Below are 16385 nucleotides of genomic sequence, written 5' to 3'. Positions count from 1 at the left end.
TATGTCAAGTTAATGGGTAAATGTACTAGCTACCATGTATTCACTCAGCACACATATTTCCAAGCATTTAATATGTCTGATAAACATACGCCTGCACATACTATAGAAACTGTCTGGGTTCATGTGTATACTTGGAAGAAGGGCATCTATCAAATATCTCTGGGGCCAGGATACACTTTTCCTAAAGCACGAGGCCTGCAGATCCTATGAGCAGAGAGGTCACCCAGCCACTTTCATCAGTAGTGTATCACACTGAGCATTACCTGACTGTCAACATTTGACTACTGTGCCATTTTTGTTTTACTGTTTAATAATTATAAGCAGATTGGTTGTGACTTGTTTCTTCCAAATTTTATCCACACTCAGTTCATTAAACTGTGTCCCTTGAGTTCAGGGTTTCAGGTCTTGGGAATTAACTACCTAGCGTTTTAAGTAAAAAAACGTATAAGGCATAGGAATCACTTGGCCATAATCCGCATAAAGAATCATTAAAGAATCCTGATGGCTCCACACTGAACCAACGAGGAGGTCGTAGCTTGGCCTCTATGACTCTTTGCCGTCTTGTGTCAAAACGCTTTGCAAACCTCAGCTCCCACCACATTTCCTTCCATATCCTATATTGGCGCTCTAGCCTACACTTCACACCACTCATGACATAGGGAGTTCTTGGTCCTGTTCAGAGATCATGCTTTTTCCTCTTTCTGGAGCTTTTTTCCTTCACTTAAAAAAACAAAACATATATATATATATATATATATAGAGAGAGAGAGAGAGAGAGAGAGAGAGAGAGAGAGAGAGAGACTTGATTTCAGAGAGGAAGGGAGAAGCAGAGAGAGATAGAAACATCAATGATGAGAGAGAATCAACCCCAGCATGTTCTCTGACTGGGAATAGAACCATGACCTCCTGGTTCATAGGTTCATGCTCAACCACTGAGCCATGCTGGCCAGGCTTTCTTCACTTTTCAAACCCCACTTCAAATGCCGCCACTTCAGTGAAGTCTCCCATGCTTATTTAGAGAGCTGTTCCTCTGCAAGCCTCCTGTAATTTGCACGTCTGCATATTATCTGACTCTGAGTGAATGGGACTTGTATTTTCCCCCTTTCAGGGAAAGTGAACTCAGCCTAAAAATAGGTAGTAAATAGAGAGGTGCTACATTCGAAACTTGGAATGAAGCTCTGCAATTTGCAGAACACTTTTATATTTATTATTTCATTTGTTTCTCTTAAGGCAAGAGATACTACAATTCCCATTTCACAAAACAGATCTAATGTTCATAGAAATCAAGAAACATGTCCAATGTCAAACATCTAGTAATACTGGATGAGGCCAGATTTAAATCAAAGACCATGACTTTCAAATTTATAGTTTTATATAACTCAGAGAAGAGAAAAGAAATAAAGGTTAGTTAAATCATTGCCCAAGGATATAAGATTTTAATCCAGTTCTGAATCTAAGCTCTGTAAATTTTCTATTCTATCAGCAGAAGCCGAAAAATATGGGCTTAAAAAAAAGTGGTTGATATTTTGAAATTATAGATAAATTAGTAGATTGAGGCAGCTGTGTGGACACCTTCATATATGTTGGACACCATAGAAGTGTACTAACCTTACACATTGAAATCTATACATATAAAAGGCTAATATGCTAAATGTCTGACTGTCCGACTGGTCACTATGACACACACTGGCCACCAGGGAGCAGACACTTAACGCAGGAGCTGCTGAGCTGCAGTGACTTGGCAGCGGCAGTTCTCAGGTGATACACCTGAAACCAGAGAAGAGGGAGCCCAATTCCTCGTGGGGCTGCGTGATTCCACCTTCTATCATGGTTTATGTTGTTGCTGGGGCACTGTCGGCCCCAAATCTGGTTTATTGCACACTTGCATTTGTGTTCCACACCCTGTACAACAGCAATTTTGCAGAGTACCCTGGGACCCCTCAGGGGATGTCGGAGAGCCAGTTTCTGATCACTGCAGGCCAGGTGGAGGGACCCCACCTGCCAGAGGGACCCTGCTCTCTCTGCAGATGCTGGGAGGGAAGGTGGGAGGTTGGCTCCAGGGCGTGTCTGGCCCATCTCACCAGTCCCACCCCACCGGCCACCTTCTAATTAATTTCCTTTCTATGTGAACGAATCCATGCACCAGGTCACTAGTGTATTAATAGTTGGCCATTAAATCAATCAATCAGATATGCCATAAAAGGAGGCACAACCATTGTAAACCCCTATTATCATTTAAAGTAATGCTATCATCTTTCAAGTACTATAAAATTGGCCTACATGTAGTATACACAATGATTATTCAGACTCAGCAAATAATAAAATGTGCATAAAGTCCATAAAACACTATCCTATCTAATAATAGAGAAACATGGTAATTAGCCATACCTCTGCTACCCTTCCCATTGGCTAATCAGGGTGATATGCAAATTAACTGCCAACCAAGATGGCAGCCGGCAGCCAGGCAGCTTGAAGCGAACAGGAGGCTTGCTTGCTTCAGTGATGGAGAAAGCCATCGTTCCCCGCCTGCCTTGCCGGCCTCTGAGCTTGCAGTTTAAGAAACATTGTTACAAATATAGAAGCTAAATAAACCCAGAAACCTGCTTTCAGCCTGCCGGGCTTCAGCCAGCAGGACCACAATATTGTTTCAATTATAGAACAAACGCAGAACCTGCTTTCAGCCAGCCAGGATCTCAGAGCTGGAGTGAGCAGGACCGCAACAGTGTTACAATTATAGAACCCAAACAAACCAGATACCTGCTTTCAGCAGCTGAGGCCTCAGAGCTGGAGCCAAGCCTCAGAGCTAAAGCTGGCCCAGAATAAAAAAAAAAAAAAAAAAAAAAGGACAGGTTGGGAGCTTCAGTCACCCGCCAGCCTGAAAATGGCCCTCAGCCCCTCACCCAGACTGGCCAGGCACCCCAGTGGGGACCCCCACCCTGAAAGGGGTGTGACCAGCTGCAAACAGCCATCATCCCCTCATCCAAGCTGGCCAGGCACCCCAGTGGGGACCCCCACCCTGAAGGGGGTGTGACCAGCTGCAAACAGCCATCATCCTCTCATCCAGGCTGGCCAGGTTCCCCAGTGGGGATGCCCACCCTGATCCAGGACACCCTTCAGGGCAAACCAGCCGGCCCCCACCCGTGCACCAGGCCTCTATCCTACATAGTAAAAGGGTAATATGCCTCCCAGCACTGGAATCAGCGGAGCAGCGAGGCCTCCCGGCACCGGGATCAGCATGACAGGGGGCAGCGACCAAACCCCCTGATCACCCTGCGGCTCTGTGTGTGACAGGGGGCGGGGCCACAACCCCCTGATCGGCCCTGCTCTGTGGGTGATAGAGGGTGGTGCCCCAACCCCCGGATACACCCTGCTCTGTGAGTGACAGGGGGGAGCTCCTCAACCCCCTGATCGGCCCTGCTCTGTGCATGACAGGGTACGGAGCCCCAACCCCCCTGATGGGCCCTTCTTTGTGTGTGACAGGGGGCAGCGCCCTAACCCCCTGATCGGCCCTGCTCTGTGCGTGACAGGGGGTGGTGCCTCAACCTCCCTATCGACCCTGCCTTGAGTGTGACAGGGTGCGGTGCCCCAACCCCCCAATCGGCCCTACCCTGAGCATGACTGAGGGTGGCATCGCAACCTCTCGATCCGCCCTGCTCTGTGCATGACAGGGGGCGGTGCCCCAACTCCCCAATCGGCCCTGCTCTGAGCCCAACCAGGGGCTGCACCTAGGGATTGGGCCTGCCCTCTGCCACCCAGGAGCAGGACTAAGCCAGCAGGTCATTATCTCCCGAGGGGTCCCAGACTGCGAGAGGGCACAGGCCTGGCTGAGGGACCCCCTATCCCCCCCGAGTGCACAAATTTTTGTGCACTGGGCCTCTAGTCCTATATAATAAAGAGGTAATATGCAAATTGACCATCATGCCCTTGCACAAGATGGCCGCCCCATGTGGTCAAAAGATGGCTACCCCCCATGTGGTCACAAGATGGCTGGCAGGGGAGGGTAGTTAGGGGCGACCAGGCCTTCAGGGGAGGGCAGTTAGGGGCAACCAGGCCAGCAGGGGAGGAAAGTTGGGGGCAACCAGGCCTGCAGGGGTGGGAGGGCAGTTGGGGATGACCGGGCCAGCAGGAGAGGGCAGTTGGGGCGACCGGGCCGGCAAGAGAAGGCAATTGGGGTGACCAGGCCAGCAGGGGAGGGCAGTTAGGGGAAACCAGGCCTGCAGGGGAGGGAGGGCAGTTGGGAGGGCCCTGGGATCGGGCCTAAACTGGCAGTTGGACATCCCCTGAGGAGTCTCAGATTGGAGAGGGTGCAGGCTGGGCTGAGGGACACCCCCCCCCCCCCCCCCCGCCCAGTGCACAAATTTTGTGCACCATGCCTCTAGTACTTTTATAATATAAAGTTTACTTAAAATTAAAATGCTAACTATAACCAACATAAAGTATGACAATTTAATTTATAATTATCTTTACTTTTAGTAATCATAGCAGAAATTAGAGTAAAATTTACATTTTTGTTCTTTTCACAAAAGTTTAAGTATCTTACTATGTTTTTACATTTTTCTATATTAAAGTCTACATTTAAAATTGATCTTAGGATCACAAATCAAGACAGTCTCCCCCCCCCTCCCCCCCAACCAACATAGCTGTGGTAAATCTGAATATTTAAAAATCTTATAAATAATTTAATCCATAATTTTAATGTATTTTATTCTCTCTTTCCTTTAATCTTTTTATTTACCTTTGAGATTTGGCTTTGCTGGACTTAAGGGGTTTTATTGGGTAAAATGCAAAGTGAGAGGAAACCAATTTCCTAATGAATACCAAAGGTGAGATACATAGATTTGATGACTGTCGTGTTCTATGAGTTCCACATAAAGTGGTAGGATCTAGTACATTTTTATGATCTTTTAGAGGAGTGTAAAAGAGAATAGCTACATTAGGTATGTTGGATGATATAACAGGTTCCAATGTAAAAATCACAAGAACAGTGACAACTACTTGAATTTATAGGCAAAGAAAGTAGAACTGGATTGAACTAAACTATACAAAGTTGAAACAGAACCTCCTGCTGAGTGTAGTTTAACCTCCAGCTCAAAAGGTGAGCTCTGAAGGAATCTCCCAGAGCTCCATGTGGCCTGTACACAACGAGGACCCAGAAGGGAGCCACGGAAATAACTGCTGGGATGTGAATTTCATCTCCCCCTCCTGCTCCCCTTGGTGAGCACAGGAGCAGAGGTGGCTATAGCAGGTCACATGCCATATCAATCAAGACAAGATATCAAGACAGAGAAAACAAAGGTGGTCAGAGACAGGAAAAACAATCAAGAAAACAGCCAAGAAGCATGCGATGAAATTCATTCAAACATTGTCTAGGGTCTAAGAAAGGCATTTTTTTCCATTATTATTTTAATAATGCTTTTTCCTAATTATTAACTCAATAAATGTATATCATAGAAGTCTTGAAAATATGCAGATGTGTTAGAGAAAACAGAATCACCCTTAATCACACAGCTCTGAAAAAAGTATTTGTAACATCTTGGTATGCTGAAGAATATTATTTCTTTCTCTTAGTCTCAGCTATGTTTATATTAATATTTTTGAAAGGATCATGCCGTGTATTTCTGCTTTAACACCTAATCTGATATTGGGGCACTTTTCTTATTGTAAAGTAAATTAATGTTTTGTTATACAGGGGTTGTTAAAAGTAGGTTTACAGTTGCTCATTTAAAAAATAGTACAGTAATTAATAAATAATAAATACTGTGCTTCATGTACTCACAACTGTAAATCTATTTTGCCCACCCCTGTATATATCACACAGTGATATTTTATTTTATAATTTTAGCTCTTTAGTTTATTGACATTTTTGGTTTATACAGGAAAATTAGGATTTAAACTTGAGAATTTTTCCCAAACACTCACTAATTTTCTAAGCTCCTATTCTGATGATAGTAACTTTAGAATCATTTTTATATGCTCATCATATTATATATTTAATACATAATGTGTCAATTTCTACTCTACTGCTTTCCATTATGGGATTCTTTTTGTCATTTTTCTTTTTTTAAAGGAGAATTTAAAAAATACTTTTTTATTTTTTGATTTTAGAGAGAAAGAAAGGGAGAGAGAGAAAGAGAGAAACATTGATTTGTTGTTCTATTTATCGATGCATTCATTGGTTGATTCTTGTATGTGCCCTGACCAGGGATCAAATCCACAACCTTGCCACATTGGGATGATGATGCTCTAACCAACTGAGCTACCCAGCCAGGGCAGTGTCATTTTTCTTATGTCTTATTTTGCCTGATAATTCTTAAAGTAAATTTTGCTTTACCAAATTACAAAGAGCTCATGGGTAGATCCTCTATTACTTCTCATTTTATGGGATGTACACTTCAAGTTTCAGCTATGTGGCAGCATATATCCAGTACTGTTGAAAACATCGTTTCATGCACCTGTCTGCATTCGCTGATGAAAATTCTTCCTTACTACTACTACTAATACAATTGTGTATTTTTTCCTTAATACTTAGATTGATTGGATCTCAAATATTTCCACTTATACAAATGCAGTTTCCTTTGCATGGCTATGTGAAAGCTTAAAGCTGAGTGTTACTCAGAGTTAGGAAGGGAGTTATTATGGCAAGCATTTTGGTATATTATAATGTGCATTTTGGTATATTCCTGCTTCCATTTTTTACTCCACAATGTTTATCATCTATTTCTTTCAACTTTAATTTCTACTCTTCTGTCATATTTTTTTCCCTAAAAACAGTGGTTTAATTATTTTCTGGAAGTATAATATCAATAAATAAATTAAGAGTGGAAATCAAGCTTGGGTCAAGCATGTCTTTGCTTCTTATTTATATTTACTGTGTTTATGTACTTATATCTTTTGTATGTTGTATAACTACTGACATTAGGAACTGGAGAAATCATGGTGGGCTTGCTCTGCTGCTATGTTGATTTTGAGCATTTCTCTACCTTAAAGGAACATGTTATTATTGTGATCTTTAATTCATAAACACTCTATATTTCTGCTAATTAGATTAATTTTAAATTCAATTGAATTTAATTAACATTTCTATTAAAATATTTATTTTATGCCATCTTAGTAGCCAAATTTTAAATACTACAGGTTTTTTTAAAGTAAAGGAAAGTAGATTTTATATTTCCTGAAATGTTCAATCTTCTCACTTATTGAGAGTTTATGTGTCATCCCTAAATTATGAATTCTTGAATTTTGAACAGCAGAATTTGAGTCCCGTTACCATGTACCAGTATGTTTGAATATACTGCGTATGTTTGAATATGAGGACTATAATTTAAAAACCTTGGTTATCAAACTAAAAGTATTTCTGAGATTAAATATTAATCAAATTATGCCAAATATATTATAAGGGAAACTATGTCAAAGGGGAAATGGGAAACGACTTATTTCTAAAGCAAAAGAGATACATCCTCGATAATGTGTTTAAAATATCTTAAGAGTTTTTAGAGGCAATTTGGAAGCTACTGACATTAGTACAATGCTCTGAAGACCTTTTGAACAGGAGAGGCCATTGTTCAAGAGCTATGTGACCTGGGTCATATTAAACTACAATAGACCAAAGACGAAGGGGAAGGGCTTACCACTGAGATGAGTATATATGTGCATGTGTACCCATCCCTCTTTCATCCACATACATATTAGGACAAAAAATGACCATAAGAAGAAAAAAAAGTCACTGGATAGTGTGAGGTTTTTGTTTTCAAAATGTCATTTTTTATCTTAATTTTTAGAAGAGGAAAGGGAATAGAGATCATTTGCAAAGATTGTCACAGGCCACAGGAACTGGAATCCAAATGAGAAGCACTGATGTGTGAAGCAGCCATTGCACTAAAATTTTCTTTGGTACAATAGATCAGCTTATTTAATTCTGAGCCAGAATATATTAAGGGTTGATAACAGTTTTAAGATTCAGGTGAATCCTCCTTCTGGTGCAGTAGAACTCATGAATAAGAAATATGTGTCAGTTCATGTCACCTAACTACAGATATATGCAGTGAAAGAGGCTTCGGTTACTTCTGATCCAACATTATATATTTTGTGTCATCTGAATAAAGGCTACATTTTGTTCTCACATGTAAGGCTTGTACTTGGTGAAGTGGAGTTATACAGCAAAGATTTGCTAAAGTGGCAGAGAAAAAGAAATCATCATAATTAGCATTCATATTAATTTTAGAGAATAACCTGTAGATAGTGTTTGTGTTTATTTAATTTTGTCAGACTCAAACCTGCTTTCATACACTTGACTATACAATCAAAGTAACAGGCCCCAGCCAGGCGGCTCCAGTTGGTTGGAGAATCCCCTGTACACCGAAAAGTTGCGGGTTCGATTCCCAGTCAGAACACATGTCTAGGTTGCAGGTTGGAGCCCCATTCGGGGTGTGTATAGGAGTTAAATGATGTTTCTCTCTCACATCAATGTCTCTCTCTCTCTCTCTCTCTCTCTCTCTCTCACTCTCTCTCTCTCTCTCTCTGAAAATCAGTAAAAACAAAACAAAAGATATCCTCCAGTAAGGATTAAAAAAGACAAAAACAGGCACATGTAGACATGGTAAATAATAATTGGAGTTAAATATTCAGTGATAGTATTTTTTCAATGCTCCAGTTAAAAGTTAGTTGCCTTTAGGAGAAAGGCTGAGTACCAAAGATCATATAGTACTCATAGTGCAAACAAATATATATTTAAAAGTAAGAAATGGTGATCATTCTGGCAAAATGCTTTTAATTCATCAGAGAATCCAGTTATCCAGTGTTGGAGGAGTAAAAATAAAAAATAAGTGTGATAGTTGAGTGGTGATCTAGCTCCAGGTTAATAACAAGATATAGTGTGTGTACACTATTTTCACCTATTTTGTTTTCTCTCATCACCTTATCTTGTAATGTAGTAAACCATCTAAAGAAAATCTCAACAGGTGCTCAGCTTCCTTTAGTTCACATTCAGTATGGCTATGTGAAGACAAGGCCAGACAGACCCTACTGCAGAAGACAATGAATGAGAAGTTACAAGGAACCATTTATTCAACTTCAGACACTGCAGGATATCATCTTTCTAAAGAGAGAGAGGAGTTGTGGGAGAGAAATTTAACTATTTGCCATCTATGGAACAACTCTAATAGAAATATATATGAAATATAAAATTAATTTTACTTCCTAGAAGGGTAAAGATTTAAGCATAAATTCGAAGTGAAAATGTGAGACAGAACATGAGATAACATGATATTAGTTAACTATTAGAGGCTACATAGGGTATTTTGTTGTTATTGTTGTTAATCCTTAACCAAGGATATTTTCCCATTGATTTTTAGAGAGAGTGGAAGGGAGAGGGAGAGACAGAGAGAAACATCGATGTGAGAGAGACACATCGATTGGTTGCCTACTGCATGTACCCTGACCAGGGCTGGGGAACCTGTAACCAATGTATAAGCTCTTGACTGGAATCGAACCCGGGACTCTTCAGTCCTCAGGCCCATGCTCTATCCACTGAGCCAAACCAACTAGGGCTCAAGGACATTTTGCATAATAAAAACAAGCGAATCACAGATTATCACATATTGTAGGATTCAATTGATTTAAAAACTGAATTGACAATTATAGTGATGAAGTACAGATCAGTGGTTGACAAATGTTAGGGTTGGGGACAGAGTGTGATCATTAAGGAGTAATATATTATAGATGTGCACAAAACTCAAAAATAAATTGTATATATGCACCTCAAGGACGGGGTCTACACGCTCAGTATTCACTGTGGATTGCAAATATTCGGGGAAGAATTAAGAGGAGGAAGCCGCAGGCTCCATTAGAAAAGGGTCTCAATTTCCTCAAGGGCTGGTAGTTAATAAGAAGATAAAAGAGTATATTGAAGAGATTGAGGATGTGGAATATTTAGCTGATGACCAGCATTGAATTCTAGTGCATTCAGTGGGAAGGATATCAGAGGTGTGAGAGACCAATTCTGATTGGTGGATATGTAGACAATATCTAGAATATAATGACTGGCTTTACTGTGGTGAGCCAAATAAACACAACAGCTGTTAGCCTTATTAACACATGGCCTCTTAAAGGATGGTAAACAATCAGTCCCACTTTGGGGACAGGGTTTGTAGGTAGAACATGAACATAGGCAATAAGAGCCATGATAATTCAGATAATTAAGAGTTAATTTATTGTTGGATATATCATAAAAAGTCTTAAGACTAAGATATCATCACCTGCTTAGACATAAGTAGAAGGAAATGAGAGCAAGGAGTAGGGACGACTGCATAGGTAATTAACATATATTTATTAGTAAAGGTTATTTGTGTAAGGGACTTATAATTCATATAGGCAGTATCTTTGGGTAAAGACTTAAAATTTATTATTAGAGTTTTGCATATACCTATAATATATTAATTTATGTGTGTAAAATAGTAAAGTTACATTTATTCTGGAGATACTGACTGATAGCTTCTAAAAAGTGCTTTTATAAACTTGTCAAAAATCTGGGCAAAGATAAGAAAAATAATCAACTACCCACTTTCTTGTACAGTAGTTATAGCTTTCATATAAACATATGTTTTGTGTTTCTAGGCTAAAACATTTCACCTTTTAAAATGCACATTTACATAATCACCATGAATTTCCAACAACAACTGTAAATCTTAAATTTATGGCTAAGAAATTTCAGTTGGACATGTATTCAGACAGTAATACATAAAATAACTATAATTAACTGATTCTACGTCTTCAGGAATAATATTTAAATGTCTGCATTACTTAGTTTAAGTAAGAAAAAACAATTTTGAGGTCCCTCTGAATCTGTCTGTACACTTAGACAACACATAATTTAGGTATGCATTTTACTAGCCAGTGGTAGACAATTTAAACATAAGCAGGGAGGCATACAACACATCTTAGAATAATTATTTCTAATTATACCTACTGAATAGCATTTTAGATTGCTTCATGCCAATGTACATTATTCTAAGTTTCATCATATTCTTTCTTACTAAAAAAACAACAACCCTGACATGATAACCCCAGACCAAACTGAAATAGAAGCATCACAGGAAGGTTCACTCTTTATGTGGAAAGTGCATTAAACTACCTTAAGTGAGTGGTTTGGGTACTTAATAAAATTTGTATTTTATATAATTTAAAAGGAGTGGCTGGCGAGGTATGTAGTTGGTAAATATTGAAGACTTGAATAATAAATTTCTCAGTAAAAAGCAATATTTAGTAAACCTGTGGTCAAACCTAGTAAATAATGCAAGAGATTACAGGCCAAATTAGAAGGCATGACTTTTCTAGAAGGTGAAATCCTGCTAGAGTCTTGCTTCCTGCAGGTTATTCTAGGCTAAGGCAACCAAAGGCCAGACCTATGGATCGATCATTCCGTATTCCTTGACTGAAGATAGTCTGCTTCATTTTCTACTCAGGGCACATTAAGTTCTGCTCTTACTGGTACATGTTAGGATTGTGCACACACTTCTTTCAGACAGTATGAATTAATATTTAAAATTTCTATGAAAATTTTTATTCCTGGTGGTTTATTGAATGGAACAAATTCTCCTTTATTATCTAAATAGGATGTATTTTGTATCTAATAACATGATTTTATATAAAAGTAGTTTATTCCACCTAAAACTTTATTGCTTGCTATTTTTATATAAACTAGCTTACATTTTATTTTGATATGATGTACTTAGATATTCAATTCCTTTAAATAACTAATAAAGGCTTAGAATTTTCTTTATATGAAAACCATTTCAGTAATTCCAAAATAATTTTTCAGGGGCATGCTAACCGTTTTTGCTGTTTTTTTAAAAAAAAATATGTTTTTACTGATTTAGAGAGAGATGAAGGGAGAAGGATAGAGAGATAGAAACACTGATCCACTGCCTCTTGCACACCCCCGACTGGGAATATCAATCCCACAACCAGGCATGTGCCCTAACCAGGAATCAAACCAGTGACTTCTTGGTTCATGGGTTGACAACCATTGATCCACACTGGCTGGACAATTTTTGCTGTTTCAAATAAATAGTTTACTACAAGTTGGGTTTTGGAGTCATATATAAAGGATAATTAATAAATAAAATATCACTTGATTAAATGATGTTTATCATACTTGAGGTAGTAAAATATTTATGCACTCTAAAATTGGAGTTGAATATTTAAATTCACTGCATTTATACTAACACTAGAGGCCCGATGCACAAAATTCGTGCAAGGGGCTCAGCCCTCGCAGCCCCTTGCAGCCCTGGCCGGCCCTAGCAGCCCCTCGCAGCCCCGGCTTCGTACGGAAGGTCGTCCAGAAGGTCATCCAGACAATAATTCTGCTGTTTGGTCTAATTAGCATATTAGCTTTTTATTATATAGGATATGTATATACATAACCATTTTAGTATATACACCTATGCACACAAATTTATGATTAAAGCTTAAATATAAAAATACATGATACATTTTAGTTTTTGCCTTATCTGTATTATACTTGTATATCATTTTAACATATATTAATGAAGAAACATATTAAATCCTTTTAACTATTAGCAATAAGGAGGACTAAGACATCTATTGACCAGATTCTTAGTGGAGTGGAAACAGGATGCTGCAATTTTTATATGTGAAAGTGCTTGCTTAATTGGTGATAATAGAGTAATATTACAACATGTTATAAAATACCTATATTAAGTCTTATTGGACTATCTTTAACTCCATCAATACTCATCCCAATTATTTATAATATACAGTTTAACACACAAAGCCATATTGGTTTTGAGCTTCCCAATTTTTTAATCATGGCATAACTTGCTAGATGAAATTTAAACTTAGAAGCAAGGATCTACAACCAAGATTATTCCACCCAGCACAGCTATCATTTAGAGTTGAAGGACAAAGAGCATCTCAGGCAAGAAAAAGCTAAAAGAGTTCATCACCACCAAACCATCTATAATAATAAAAGCATAATATGCTAATTAGACCAGATGTCATTCCAGACAACCTTCCGGACAAAGCTGGGGCTGCGAGGGAAGCCCGGGTCCCAGGTGCCAGAGGGAAGCTGGTGCTGGCAGTGGGGGGAAGGAAGGCCTACTCTTGCACCAATGTCATGCATCAGGCCTCTAGTTAATTATATTCTAGCTAAAATCAGGCTATAGCAAAGTGGTCATTTTCACACTGGCATCCTAATTAATTTTTTTCACAAAGATCAGCCAGCATAGGATCTAGCTCTGGCCTTCTAACCTCTTGGATTTAGAAGTGGAATTCCATCTAAAGTCTGGAATAAAATTAAACTTAATGAAAAAAAAAGAAATCTAAACTTTGCTTTAACATATATTTTTTTCCCTAAAACAGGCACTTCTTGAATAGTACTTATTAGTTATGCACTATTTGGGGGAAAAGATGGTATTCACTTTTTGGGCTTATTCATATATTTAAGTTCAATAATACTTAGGTATAACTTACCAGTAAAGTCTATATTTCAAAGGGGAACTATTAACTTGAGTATAAATGAAAATCCAAGAAGAGGTAAGAATTGATTTATTATTCTTAGAACAGGATAAATTGATCACAAGAGGTCAATTTCAGTATTCCATTCCTTTTAATGTAACATAATTATGTTTCAAGAACAGCTTCAGCAGCTGTTAATATATACTGTGGGTGCCTTTTCAAGTATAAAAAGGCAAACGGGGGGGTCTTCAGAAGACAGGTATTAATGTACAATATTCTATGCCCTGGGGTCTTCATACTTCTTACATTATGTTTTAAAACCATTAATATTGTACAATATGTTCTTCATTTATAAAACATCCAACTTTGTAAATGAATCATAAAGAACATGAAATGTATTATTAATGAAACACTTCCTATAATAAATACTAAGCTCCATTTTTATAACTTATTTGGTGCTCTCTTATTATTACTAATTTTATAATAAAGAAAAAAATAATCCTTCCATTTTAGAGTCCATTATTTGCCCCAACTAATTTTATAGTACATTTTATTGAGAAGAAAACTCATCATAAAGGTATCTTAATATTTCACTTTTTTTTTCTAAATTTTAACTGTTCCCATTATTTATAGCCTCCTATTTACTTCATCTCAGCCCAGGGATTATGATTGGAAAATGAATTATTAAATTATAAAGAAAGCAATGCTGTTGGGTAGGAAGGAACATTCCAATCTCTAATGGAAATGACATGTTAGATGAACCATGTGAAGGCATTCCTCCTTGCCACAGCTGTTCTGGAATTCCAGTTGATGAATCTGGTTGGGAAAGCCTTTCATAAGGTTTACCTTAGTGTTCAGTATTAAGAGAATAAATCTTTGCTTTTCAGGTGTCTCAAAATGTAACATATTTTTGTTTTTGTTTTTTCTCTTTTTCACAACCAACAAATATGTCATCAATTCCTATTGGCTTTATCTTCCAAATCTATCCAGAATAAAAACAAATTTTATCACCTTTACTGTTCCCATTATGCCTCAAACCTTCACTGTAATTTGTCTGGATTATTGCAATAGCTTCCCAGCTGGTCTTTTTGTCTTTAACCTTATGCCCCATTCCTTTTCTGCCACAGTCTAATCTCAACAAGGTAACCGGGGTCAGTCTGCTAAAATGTAAAACATACTATGTGGCTCTACTGTCCAAAACCCTCCAGTGGTTTCCCATCTCATCGAGATCAAAGTCACTCATATGTGCTATGAGGCCGTGTTATAACCAATGTGACTAATTGCCTTACCTCTACCATTCACTCATCTGCTCATTCTACTCCAGTCACACTGCTGCCTTGCTGTTTCTAAGTCACATAAATCCTGCTACCACCATGAGAGAGTTAATATCCAGAAGAGCTTGGAATGTCTTCTAGACACTTTCTTGGCTTGTTGTCATACCTACTACAGGTTATCCAAATGTCTTTATACTAAGAGTTTCCCTGACCATCTAGTTTATTACTGCAATTCTTCCCATTGTTCGCCATTCTTTTCTGACTTCCATATTTTTTCTATAAAAAGTATTATCCCTAAATACTGTATATATAATTGTTTTTCATTTGGTTTTTTTTTCTGACTCCCAATAGAATGCTATCTACAAGAAGGCAGGATTTTGTTTTGTTTTCTATTTTGTTCACTGCCATAGCTTAGTGATTAAAACAATGTACAAAACAGAGTAAGTACCAAATGTATATTTATTGGATTTATCAATAAATGTAAAAACTTGTTAGTGCACCCACATGGAAGGCACTATTTGTATTCCATCAGCTTGACTATAATCAGCAAAACTAAGTCTCATCAGTAAATATGGTCAAGCTACTATAAACCTGAGAACCTCAGTGCTTTTTATTATTTAAATGAAATAATTATTAAATCAGATTCCCACCAATGGAAAAATAATCTACACTAATAAAAGAGAAACATGCTAATTAACCATCACTCCACTATACCCACAAGCCACACCCACCAGCCAATCAGGAGCAAGTATGCAAACTAATCCAACTAAGATGGCAGCGGCCACGGAGCTGGAGCAAGCAGGAGGCGTGGGTCGGCCCCAGGAATGGAGGAAGCCAAGCTTCCCACCTGCCCTGGCCAGCCCTGGGCTCTGCTCAAGGCTACAAAGTTTCAAATATAGAAGACAAATAAATCCCAGTTACCTGCTTTCAGCCCAAAAGGAGAGGCTGGGAGCTTGGGTCACTGGGGTGCATGGCCAGCCTGAAAACAGCCAGCAGCCCCTCACCCAGACTGGCCACACCCCCATGGGGTGAGGGTCCCCACTGGGGGGCTTAGCCAGCCTGCAAACAACCATCAGCCCCTCACCCAGGCTGGCCAGGCACCCCAGTGGGGACCCCTACCCTGAAGGGGGTAACCCAGCCTGAAAACGGCCCTCAGCCCCTTACCCAGGCTGGCTAGTTACCCCAGCGGGACCCCCACCCTGATCCGGGACACCCTTCAGGGCAAACCAGCCGGCCCCTACCCATGCACCAGGCCTCTATCCTATATAATAAAAGGGTAATATGCAAATTGACCCTAACAGCAGAACCACTGGGAATGACCCTAACAGCAGAACCATTGGGAATGACTAGTCCCAGTAGGCTTCTGATACATTTGCTTACAGTCAATGCAGTGCAGCAGTAATCACAACCCAGAACCACTGGGAATGACTATACCCAGTGGGTATCATGGAGTGATGGTTAATGCAGGAGCTGCCCCCTTGTGGTCAGTGTGCTCCCACAGGGGGAGCTCCGCTCGGCCACAAGCCAGGCTGATGGCTGCCAGCACAGCAGTGATGGCAGGAGCCTCCTCCGCCTCCTCAGCAGCGCTAAGGATGTCCGACTGCAGCTTAGGTCTGCTCCCCGCTGGCAAGTGACATC

The 16385-nt window shown here is 39.3% G+C and overlaps 1 protein-coding gene across 1 annotated transcript in view; it reads right to left on the bottom strand.

The window, feature by feature from the left end:
- SPAG16 (sperm associated antigen 16) overlaps positions 1 to 16385 on the bottom strand; it is a 612125-nt gene that overhangs the window by 284466 nt on the left and 311274 nt on the right. The window lies entirely within an intron of this gene.

This window comes from Myotis yumanensis, unplaced genomic scaffold, assembly GCF_028538775.1.
Source record: "Myotis yumanensis isolate MYYU_CA2020_CCGP unplaced genomic scaffold, mMyoYum1.0.hap1 SCAF_8, whole genome shotgun sequence".
Classification (NCBI taxonomy): Eukaryota; Metazoa; Chordata; class Mammalia; order Chiroptera; family Vespertilionidae; genus Myotis; species Myotis yumanensis.
Note: the sequence above shows the minus strand (reverse complement) of the source record. Positions and strands in the feature narration are given on the sequence as shown.